Source organism: Phascolarctos cinereus, unplaced genomic scaffold, assembly GCF_003287225.1.
Source record: "Phascolarctos cinereus isolate Bilbo 61053 unplaced genomic scaffold, phaCin_HiC Scaffold_3;HRSCAF=262, whole genome shotgun sequence".
In the NCBI taxonomy this organism is placed as follows: Eukaryota; Metazoa; Chordata; class Mammalia; order Diprotodontia; family Phascolarctidae; genus Phascolarctos; species Phascolarctos cinereus.
In genome coordinates, this window is record NW_027555736.1 from 123097691 (window position 1) to 123110433 (window position 12743).

The window sequence follows — 12743 nt, forward strand, 5'->3', positions numbered from 1 at the left end:
CTGTGGCCTCAAGGTCACATGTGGCCTTCTAGATCCTTGGGCGTGGCCTTTCCACTCAGTCCAAGTTTACAGGATAAATCTTGTTATTAAGGGGATTTGTTCTATGAAGTTTGGATTCAAAGGGCCACACTGGAGGACCTAGAAAGGCACATGTTCCCCACCCTTGGACTAGATAATCTCTCAGGTTCCTTCTAGCTCTAAATGTATGATCTGATGATCTTCACTTTAGGGCCAGCCACTACATCAGGCTGCTTCATTCTGTGTATAAGATGAAATTTTTATTAGCCACTACTCCCAGACAAATCCTCATACTTTCCCTGAGTCTGCAAGACTTGTTTATGACTATGTGATAGCTGGCAATTATAGAATAAAAAAGCACTCTGAAAATAGATCATTCAGGACTCAATTCACTTCAATTCAATAACCATTTATTAAGCTGCTTACTATATACAAGGTCCTGCCCTAGGGACTGAGGATACAAAGCAAAATAGTTTCTGCCCTCAGGGGCCTTACATTCAACTGGGAAATATTTTAATCTACTTTGCAGAACAAATAACCTCCATTTACTGCCTACACAGTCTCCAAGTCCTTGGAGAATTTCCAACTCTCTACTTCACATTGGTGCTCCATTCATGTGATTTTTTTTTATTAAGTTGCCACACGGGAGTGCCTGCATAAAGAGTTGGTCATAGGGAGATGTTTGAGGAAGGCAGAGAAGAAAAGCTAGTTAATGATTAGAGGATGATTGCAACAACAGCAATAAGAGCTAACATCTATATAATGCCTTAAGGTTTGCAGAGCATTTTACAAATGTTATTTAATTTAACAGGGAATGAGCAATGCCTAGTCTATTTCTGGTCAAATTTGCTATGTTTGGAATCCTGTTCAGGCCTAGGGGACCAGGTCCAAGATAAGAGCAAATTTGCTTGTTGTCATTCAGTTGTGTCTGCTTCATGACCGCATGAACCATACGATCCACAGGGTTTTCTTGGCAAAGATACTGGAGTGGTTTGCCATTTCCTTCTCCAGTGGATTAAGACAAACAACAGTTAAGTGATTTGTCCACAGTCACTGAGCCACTAAGTGTCTCAGGCAGGATTTGAACTCAGGTCTTTCTGACTCCAGGCACCATGACCTATCCACTGAGCCATCTAATTGCTTCTATATTGGAGAGGAATTAAGGACAATTAAAAACTTTTGTAATTAAGGCATTCCAAAATCAGGATCATAGGATCATAGATTTTCAGAGTCAGAAGGGAATGTCATCTAGTCGTCTAGTCCAGTTTGTACTGCAAAACAAAGACTCTCTATAATATAAGAAGAGATTCATCTTCTAGCCTTTATATAAAGGCCACCAGTGAGTGAGCAATCCATTACTGCTCAAGGAAGCCCAGTCTACTTTGAGAGAGTTCTGAAAACTATTAGGAAGTCTTAACTGATAAAAAGCCTAAATTTCCTAAATTTGCTGCTTCACCACTTCTACCCACTGCTCCTGTTTTCTGCCCTCTAGGGATGAGCAGAACAAATTAAACTCCTTCTCCACATGACAGCTCCTCAGATATTTTAAGACAACTATCATATCCCACCTCTTCCCTAGGCTACGTAATCCATGTTCCCTTAACTGCCTCAAAGTTGCGTGAGCTTTAAGTTTAAGCCCTTCATCATCCTGGCTAACTTCTTCTGAACACTTCGTAACTTATAAAGTTCCTTCCTAACACTCAAAGGATTATAGATATAGAACTGAAAAGAACTCCTAGACCAACTCTCCCATTTCACAGATGAGGAACTGAGGCCCATAGAGATTTAGTGACAAGGTCACACAAGTAGGAAATAGAAGAGTTTGAATCCAAGTCCACAACTACAAATCCAGTCCTTGTTCTACTGTATGATACTGCCTCATTAAACATGTTTGGTATTCAACAAGGAGCTCAAACATTTTTCATTCAATGACAATCAAACAACATTTTCTAATTTGGGAATGAGAACAAATCACCATGAGACTAAAATGACCAATAGGGCTCCAGCTCTTAGAATGCTTTGTGGAACTGTAGTAGCCCATTGGAATGGTCAGGGTTTGGTTCTCACCCAAAATCTGCACAATAAATCTACCAGAAGGTGAAAGTCATCATAAATTAAAGGAATGTCAACTTTCACTCAAGGATCCTCCTCTATGGAGATATCACTACCTCTAATACATACAGAAGGGACTATTTCAAGTTGCAAGGGAATTGTAATTAATGGTTACACTTATCTCTATTAAGCAGGATAATTCTCTGTGGAGTTCTTAGGAGAACCCATCATAGGATGCTTCAGGGAATAAAAATAATTTTCCTGATATTACAGCTGTACAAGGGGTTTAGGGAGTCCAAAGTCATTACTTTAACTGATGAAAAGTCACATGGACTCAGGTGATACTGGAGTTCCATATGGGATACAGAGTGTTATTTGTTTATTTGAGTCATTTGCACCCTTCTTCAAAATAGCTCAGAACTAGCCTTCCAGAAAAAAAAAGAACAAGTTTTGTAGAGAAGCATAATCCCTAGCTTATGCTGTTTGACACTTGTTGTTTGAAAGCAGAAGGCCTTTGGGTATAAGCACTTTAGTCATTTGTCTGAATCCAAATGGCAATGGTGAAGCTCATCTACCCCTAGAGAATATCCATGTGCAATTGGACCAGCAAGAAATTGACACATTCATCATGGGTTCAAGGTGTGATCAATATTTTACAACTGGGATGTACACCTGATATATGAATTAATCTAAATCAGAATGCTATATAGTAGTTGATAATACAAAGCACAAATTAATGGAAGATTTGCCCGTACAGGTGCATCCTGTTTTGAACAAACTGAGAATTTTTTTTAAATAACAGATTTATATTTAAAAAGATAAATGGGGCTAGAGGTAAGAAGTGATTATTCACATTGGAAAATGACTGTGAAAGGATCCACTATAGAATTTCTTTAAATAGCAGGCCCTTCTAGTGCCTTTAAAAACAGTGTTCAATTTATAAAAATGTGCCACATTTTAAGATAAAGTAAGGTATTACTCCCTAATTGTTCCCTGTATTATTCAACAGAATCGTATGATCTCAGAGTTAAAGGGAATTCAGACATCTAAGCCAATCCATACCCTGTTTACATTATACCCAACCAATGGACATCCATTTTCATTGTTAGAGAGTTTTTCCTTAAATCAAGGCATTACTCCTAATCATGCCCTCTGGGCTCAAGTAAAACAAATCTAAATTCACTGTCACCTGCTTCTAAAATACCTGAAGGCAGCTAGTTAGTATAATCCCTCCCCCATCAAATCTTCTTTGGAGGGAGGAGAGCTAAACATTCCCAAAGGCATCATCAATTTCTCACTGTCCATAGTCTGTGATCTTCTAATATCCTGGTTATCCCCTGTACGATGTATGCCAGCTCATCAAAGCTCTTCCTAAAATATGACACACAAAAAGAGACACCATGAATGAAACATAATGTTCTGGATGTGGTCTGACCAGGATGGAGGACAGAGAGAAGATTGCTTCCTTTCTTTTGGACTCTATGCCACTTTTTTTTTCAGGCCTCAACACCAAAGAATGGAAGGAAGCTTACCTACAGCATGATTAGGTGGGCTGTGTCCAGAACCCTTCAGGGTGCCACAGATGAGAAGGATGGTGGTTATTCATTTGTCCAATAAATTAGGAAGTGTAGAATTCAGGGGGCTAACCACTCTTTTCTGGGCTGGCATAAGGTCATAGATGGACTGGCCCTGCCCCAAACGTTTCTCCATATCAATGAGCAATTTCACATCATCCACCACCATCTGCACCAGCTCCACCTCTGAGAAGCCTCGGTCAGCATTGGAGATTTCAAAGACTCCACCCAAAGCTGCTGTGTCCACACCCCCTGCCCCCTCTTCTGCAGCCTCAGCTTCTTAGCACCTCACCAAACCTCTCACTCTTGTCCAGGTGGGGACAAGATGTGGACACCTGCATGAAGGCCTGTGCCCAGGTTAGAGGGGCATTTCAGGATGTAGCCCAGGTGGGGATTCCACGTGATCTCATAATTCTTGGTCTTAAAAATGGTTTTGATTTGTGTGACCCTAGTGCAGAAATGTGTGAACACCTCCTTCATGTTACCTCTCTTCTGCATGGAGGTGACCCTCAGGTAATATTCCTCATTGATGCACACCAGAAAGATCTTGTTGTCATTGTGCCAAATGCCAAATGCCCCTGCCATCAGGCCAGTCTCGGGCAAGATGCCAAGAGGAGTGAGGAGAAAGCTTGTCAAAGAGGAAGTGGTCATCAATCAGCTGTTGCTGTTCCTGCTCAGTCATATTCTTCAAACCATTGTACTTCCCATTCAGGTCACCTTCCAGGCTGGCCAGAGCTTCCACAGAGAGCTTCCCTATGCTCCCTTCCTCTCATTGAAGAGACAAGCAATTCCACATAGGTCATACATGTGTAGTCATGCAAAACACATTTCCATGTAAGTCATTCCATGAAAGAAAACACAGACAAAAAAAACAAGAAAAACAAAGAAAGTAAAGAAAAAGTATCTTTGATCTGTATTCAGGCTCTACCAATTCTTTCTCTGAAGCTGGACAGCACCTTGCATCCTAAGTCCTACAGAATTGTCTTGAATCATTGTATTGCTGAGAATAGCTAAATTATTTATGGAAGATCATCATGCAATATTGCTATTACTGTGTATAATGTTCTCTTGGTTCTGCTCAGTTCACTTTGCATCAGTTCATGTCAGTCTTCCCTGGTTTTTCTGAGAGCATCCTGCTCATCATTTCTTAAAGCACAATAGTATCGCATCATAATCATATACAACAACTTTTTTAGCCATTCCCCAATTGAGGGACGTCCCCTCAATTTCCAATTCTTTGCCATCACTAAAAGAGCTGCTATAAGCATTTTTGCACATAAATCCTTTTCCTTTTGGTTTTTTATTTCTTTGGGGCACAGACCTAATAGTGGTATTGCTTGATCAAAGCCCTTTGGGCACAGTTCCAAACTGCTCTCTAGAATGATTGAATCAGTAAACAACTTCACCAATAGTACATTAGTGTTTTAATTTTCCCACATCGCCTCCAACATTGATCATTTTCCTTTTCTGTCATATTAGTCAATCCAATAGGTATAAGGTAGTAGCTTAGAGGTGTTTTCATTTGCATTTCTGTCATCAATAGTGATTTAGAGCACTTTTTTATATGACTATAGATAGCTTTGATAAGTGTGTCTGAAAACTGCCTGTTCATATCCTTTGACTGTTTATGAATTGAGGAATGACTCTTACTTCCATCAATTTGATTCAGTTTTCTATATGTTTGAGAAATGAAGTCTTTCTCAGAGAAACTCACTGTTAAGTTTTTCACAGTAATTATTACAAAGTATGTATTTCCCTCCATCCTATTTTCCCTGTTTATCCTTCTCTCTTTCTCCTTTTACCCTGTCCCTTCTCAAAAACATTTTGTTCCTGACTTTTACCTCCCCTCAACTGCCCTCCCTTCTATCAGCCCCCACCCTCTCTTATGCCCTTCCCTTCCTACTTTCCAGTATGGTAAGATAGATTTCTACACCCACCTGAGTGTGTATATTATTCCCTCTCTGAGCCAAATCTGGTGAGAGTAAGGTTCATGGGCTCCCTCTCCTGCTTCCCCTACTTTCCTCTCCATTGTAAAATCTCTTTCAGGCTTCTTTTATGTCAGATAATTTATCCCATTCTACCTCTCCCTTTCTCCTTCTCCCAGTGCATTCTTCTTTCTCATCCCTTAATTTAATTTTTTAGACAATCATACCACCACATTCAACTCACACCTCTGCCTTCTATGTATACTCCATCTAACTGCCCTAATAATGAGAAAGGTTTTTAGGAGTAAATAAATATCCTATGTAGGAATATAAACAATTTAACCTTACCAAATCCCTTATGATTTCTCTTTCTTATTTACCTTTTTATGATTCTTTTGCATCTTGTATTTGAAAGTCAGATTTTCTATTCAGCACTGGTTTTCTCATCAGGAATGCTTGAAAGACCAGCCCTCTGGCCCTTTAATATAGAAGCTGCTAAATCTTGTGTTATCCTGACTATGGCTCCATGATATTTAAATTGTTTCTTTTTGGATGCTCGCAGTATTTTCTTCTTGAACTGGGAGGTCTGGAATTTAATTATAATACGGAGTTTTCATTTTGGGATTTCTTTCAGGAGGTGATTGGTGGATTCTTTCCATTTCTATTTTACCCTCTGGTTCTAGAATATCAGAGCAGTTTTCCTTGATAATTTCTTGAAAGATGATGTCTAGGCTCTTTTTTTTTTTTGATAATGACTTTCAGGTAGTCCTATAATTCTTAAATTATCTCTCTTGGATTTATTTTTCAGGTCAGTTGTTTTTCCAATGAGATATTTCACATTTTCTTCTACATTTTCATTCTTTTGATTTTGATTGTTTCTTGATGTCTTATAAAGTCATTATCTTCCACTTGCCCAATTCTAACTTTTAAGGAATTATTTTCTTCAGCGAGCTTTTGTACCTCCTTTTCATTTGGCCAGTTCTGCTTTTCAAGGCATTCTCCTCATTGGATTTTTGCCCCTTTATTACCATTTGGCCTAGTCTGTTTTTTAAGGTATTATTTTATTCAGTATTTTTTGTGCCTCCTTTACCAAGCTGTTGATTCGTTTTTCATGATTTTCTTACAGCACTCTCATTTCTCTTTTCAATTTTTCCTCTATATCAAGTCTTCCTGACTCCAGGCCTGGCTGTCTACCCACTACAGCTGAGCAAATAACATAACACATTTTGCCTCAGTTTCCTCATCTACAGAATGAACTGGAGAAGGAAAAGGCAAGCCACTTCAATATCTTTGGAAAGAAAATTCCAAATGAAGTCGCAAAGAGTCAAACATGACTAAAATGACTGAACAAAAAAAAGTTTTTAGCATTTCCTTCATTTATGAATGTAGACAACAAATATTATTCTAAGAAGGGCTTCATAAGCTTCATGAAACTGCCAAAGAGGTCTATGACAAAAAAAAGTTAAGGAGTCCTGAAATTAATGACCTCTAAGATGCATCCAGTCCTAAACCCTAAGATCTATAGGTGGTTGAAAACTGTGCTTTGGAATTCTGGGGTTGGCTACAGAATCAGAAGACTATATCTGAGATCCTGGCTCTGACACATTCTAACCATGTAACTAACCCAGAGTGAATCAACTCAGTTTTCTGAACCTCAGTCTCTTCCTCTATAAAGTGATAATCACAAAATATTCATATTACATATCTCACTGAGTTTTTGTAAGTAAAGGACTTCACAAACCTTCAGTGCCATACTAATGTGAGCTATCAATGGCTATTAAGGTAACCTGTGCCTATACCTTGCTTCTAATATTTTTTCAAAATATTGTTTTCCTCTTGGATGAGGGTGATGATAATTTAGGGAGGAAAAGACAGGCAAAGTATTTTCTGATTACCCTGGCATACACAAGATAATTGTGCCCCTCCCTCACTGGCAATCTCAGAAAGCATACATGACAACATCAAGAAGTTACTTGATAGGATTGTGGCATAAAATACTGGCTCCAAGGGTTGCTTTCCTCTTTTTCTTTCCACTGTCCTTGAGAACTAGACTTTCTTTTTACTGTGTGGGCAAAGTGATATGAAATGGTTGTTGCCCTAGGTTTCAGAATTCTGTGGAGTGTGCCAAAATTCAGTGCTTGGCAGGTCATCTAGATTCTTAAGCAAGAAGAGAGCATAAGAAGCAAAGATCCTAAGTCCTGAGTCTGGTAGCTATTAGAACTCCCATTGGGCTAGTGAGACAAAGGGGCATAGTGATTTCTTTCACTGCTCTATCCCTGCGTTCTCTGGTCTCTAATCCTGAGATGATGTCTCAGATACATGCCCTCATTCAAATGGCATAGGTGCTTGTAATTCCTGGGTACCCCACCCTTGCTCCTCCTCACATCTGAAGATCTAGGAGAACAGGGAAAATGTGGTTTTAGAAATGGCACTTTCTAGAGGAGTTCATGACCTCTTTATTTTTCCATTATATTCAATAAATTATATGACATTCAGCTTAAGAATATGGGGGGAATGGAAGAGATAGAATATAATGAGCTATTGGCATTCTTCAGATTAAGGAAATTTAAAATTTAAGGAAATTTTTAAAATTAAAGGAATTAATTAAATTTAAATTTTTAATTAAAATTAAGGAATTTAAGAAATTAAGAAATTTAAGGAAAACAATACTCAAGCTACAAAATTCAAGAATACTTGGGAAAGACCAGAAGGATTACAAGTGTTATATGAATTTGATACAAATGTATATAATACCATGAAAAGCAATGTAGTATCCCAGATATAATACTGAACTTGGAGTCAATAGATCTGTGTTAAAGATCATGTGATCATGAACAAGTAAGTAACAGATTTTCAGACCTTCAGTTTCTTCATCTGTTAACGGGAATAAAAATTGTACTATGTATTTCAAGGGGTTATTGTGATGAATGTGCTATGTAAACTTTAAAGTAACATATGAATATGAGCTATCATCATCATCATTATTCTATTATTAATTATTATTCCAGTCAGTACCTTTTCAGTCTCAATAAGAGAAACATTCTCGTAAGGCAGATTGGCTCAATAGTTGAAAGTCCTTGACAAATTCCTAGACGTTTTCTAAACAGAAGGGATATGTCTCAGCATTAAAGACAACTCAGCAGAGCCAAGTACCAGAAGTCTCCTTTGTGATGAGGCCAGTTCCAATTCTTCAGGGACACAGGTTTTAAGCCATTGTGGCCACACAGACTCAGAGCCCATCTGGCTCTCTAGACTTGGTCAGCTTGTATGGAAGATTATGGGAAAAGGTAGAGCCTGAGAAACTTCCCAATTCTATCTGGATTACTGGCAGGTGTTAGGGCCCTTCTCCATACAAATCAAACATCATAGGAACTAAACTTCATGGAAAAAGCACAGATTTGCTCTCCCCATTTCAAACGCTTTCCTAAGTTGTGTTTATTGGTCCATTAATTATCAGTCTATGTCTTTTAACAGTCTCAGTACTGCACAAAGCTGTGGATGATTCCAATGTGACTTTTCAGGGTGATGAAAACAGCAAAGCTGCCCAGCTTTGGAAAGAAGCAGGCCATGTAACAAGGTTATAATGTAAAGCACTAAGCAATTAGCTTGGAGATTTACCTCCCTGTCTTAAAAGCATTTTTATTACTTAATCAATCACAAGCAATTTCTAAACAAGGCTAGGGTTTTACAGGGAGTCATAAATCTGTCCTGAATGCTTCTAAGAGAAAGAGCAGGAAAAACAGACATGACGTTCCAGAAGGGGCATTTTATCAATTAAAGATAATTCAAACTCAAATCAATGCAGGGAGGAGGAGGGGAGAGAGAACAGGCCCACAAGGGTCCTGGACAAGAGGAGGCAACATTATGGGAAAGGAAGAGTTAACCTTATGACTTGACCTCCATCACTGGTCTAGACTCAATGCACACTGCTTTCTCCACTCTCTAATTCCAGTCAATGTAACAAGAATAGAACAGGTAAACAGGGCTAATTCTTGAAATAGGTATCCTGAAAGATTGTGTACATAATAGGATTTAAATTTGGAGGGAACGTCAGATATCACCTTGTCCAGAGCTTCTTAATCTTTTTTGAATCCTTGATGTTTTGGTGAAGCCTATGGACCTTTTCTCAGAATAATGTGATTACAAAGGAAACCAAAGGTGAGTGAAAATAAAAATGTAATTTTTCCCATCCATAATCATAGAAATGCTTGAAATCTATCCATTGATTCCTTAGGAGTCTGTGAACATGAAATTAAGCATCACTAATCTAGTTCAATCCTCTCGTTTTATAGATTAGGAAACTGAGGTACAAAAAGGTAAAGGGACTTATTCAAGTTCACATAGATAGGAAACAGCAGAGCCAGGATTTGCAACTCAGGCTTACAGCCCCAAACCTAGTCCTCTTACGTACACACCATGTTGCTTCCTCCAACAGATGATATTCTACCACCCTAAGGATGTTTACCCAAATGGAATTTCATTCACAATGCAATTTCCACTCACTCCCATCTACGTGCCAGTTCTTTCCATCTACCACCTGAAATGGCAGTGCCCAAATCAGTCTTCTTCTCTCTAAGCCTAGATTCAGTCTGGACCTTGCACAGTTCCAAATATACTACCAGGGAAGCCTAGTGACTGCCTTAGCCTAAAACCCTATATAACACACAATTTAGCCATCACAGTATTCGTGTGATGATCATGACAACCTCTGTCTTTGTTCATGTTCATCTACCTCTTCTCAGTATCTTCCATTCTTACCTAGCTGGGAAAAAAATGTTTATTCCCAAATTCCCCTCAAAGGTTTTTAAAACTATTCCTTTCTACCCTGACCCCTTCTCCCACTTAGACTTACATAGTGCTAAACAACTTAGCAGGCAATTCCATTGCCCTCTATTTGTTTCTCTTCAACATGTTTTAGTTTTATCTTCTTTGGAAACTGCTTGAGGTCTTGATGATGTATGTATTTGTTTTCCTATTTCCACAGTGTCTAGTTCTCTGCTAGAGACATAATAGATGTTTAATAAATAAATATTTATCAATATTAAAGATTAAATGAGGAGAATAAAAGGCAAGGACTTGAAAGAAAACAAGTCCAAGCTTTCCTTAATCTAAATCTCCTAGTTTTTGTTAGTGGAGGCTTGGAACATATTTAATCAAAAGATTAAATCTAAATATTAGTCTAAGTAAACTTGCAAATTTATTTAGAGTAGCAGTCATATAAGTTCCTAGATGTAAGGAACTGTCTACCCCTACTTGCTGTGCCCTTTAGAAGTTGTGTTCCTGGAACTTTCGCTTTGGAGCCAAGATGGTGGAGTAAAAAGGTAGTCACTCTCACCCTCCCCTATCAACCTCTGAAAGCCCAGAAAATATCACCCCAGGAAAAACCTTGGAACAGTTAAACCAGAAGAAAGACAGGGAGCAGCAATGAAGTAGTACAGGTAGCTTGAGGGATTAACGGGAAAGGCCCCTCTTGCCCTGGGAGAAGGGGAGCAGTAAGGAACAGGAGGCACCCCGGCAAGCTAGCGGAAAGCCCCACTTTAGCACACAAGGAGGAGATCCTGAAACCCAGGTGGTGGAGCAGGCAACACGTGGACCTCTGAGTGCCTCAGCGAGGGCAAAGGAACCAGTGGAAACCAGCTCAGAAAACCACGAGGTGCCTTGGCATTCTACAGCAAATGGGTCTCCCAATGCCTCAGCAAAAATAAGGGAAGCAGCACTACAAAGGGCCCCAGGCAGATAAACACCCTGCAACACCCATCTGAAAGGAGCTGAAGAAATCAAAAGGAAAGGAAAAGCAGGCAACCTGAAGTTGCCCTAGAGTTCCAGCCTTGCTCATTCCAGGCCAATACCAGGTAAGCTGCCAGAACCCTACAGCCTCCAATTGCCAACATTGGAGGCCCCAGCACACAAAGCCAGTGACCAAAACCTAGGCTCCCAACACAAGAAGATTGGGTCAGTGCCCTCTGCTCCTCAGCAGCAGAACTCAATCTCTTTACATGCCAGGGAATAATCAAACACCATGAGCAAAAAGAAATGTACCATATATTCATATTATGAAAACAATGAAGATCAAGGCAGAAATTCTGAACAGGGTAACACTGTCAACAAACCTACATCTGCAACCTCAAAAGGGAATATGAACTGGTCTGAAGCCCAAAAAGCCTTCTTAGAAGAGCTCAAGAAGGATTTTAAAAGTCAAATGAGAGAGGTAGAAGAGTCCTTAAAAAACACAATTGGCCAACTGGAAAACAAAGTACACTGAAGAAAACAAGTCCCTAAAAAATACAATTGGCCAATTGGAAAAAAGACACTGAAGAAAACAAGTCCCTAAAAAAAATTGGCCAGTTGAAAAAAGTACTGAAGAAACAATCCCTAAAAAACAATTGGCCAAAGAAGGATACAAACTAAGAAGAAAACAATTGTTAAAAATAGAATCACAAATGGAAACTAATGTCTCTATGAGAGAGCAAGAATCAGTCAAACAGAAACAAAAAAATGAAAAAATAGATGAAAATGTAAAATACCTCATGTAAAACAACTGACCTGGAAAACGATCAGGAGAGACAATTTAAAAATTATTGGACTACCTGAAAATCATGATGAAAAAAAGAGCCTGGACAGTATCTTTCAGGAAATCATAAAGGAAAACTGCCCTGAAGTCCTAGAACCAGAAGGGAAAATAACCATAGAAAGAATCCACCGATCACCACCTGAAAGAGATCCCAAATTGAAACCAAGGAATATAATAGCAAAATTCCAAAATTACCAGATGAAAGAGAAGGTGCTGCAAGCAGCCAGAAAGAAACAATTTAAATATCATGGAACCACAGTCAGGATTACACAGGACCTTGCAGCTTCTACATTAAAAGACCACAGGGCATGGAACATGATATTCCATAAGGCAAAGGAGCTTGGAATGCAGCCAAGGATCAATACCCAGCAAAAATGAGCATCATTTTTCAAGGGAGGAGGGATATTCAAGAAATAGGGGACTTCCAAACCTTCCTGATAAAAAGACCAGAGCTCAACAAAAATTTGATCTTCAAGTACAAGACTCAAGAGACATAAAAAGGTAAATGGGACAGAAAGATACAATATGTTGTTAATAGGGCAAATGTTTACATCCCTACAAGGGAAGATGACACTTGCAACTCTTGAGAACTGTATTGTTATT

The 12743-nt window shown here is 38.9% G+C and overlaps 1 pseudogene; it reads right to left on the reverse strand.

The window, feature by feature from the left end:
- Nucleotides 1-3672: 3672 nt before the first annotated feature.
- Nucleotides 3673-12743, reverse strand: part of LOC110192324 (creatine kinase B-type pseudogene) — a 198337-nt pseudogene continuing 189266 nt past the window's right edge.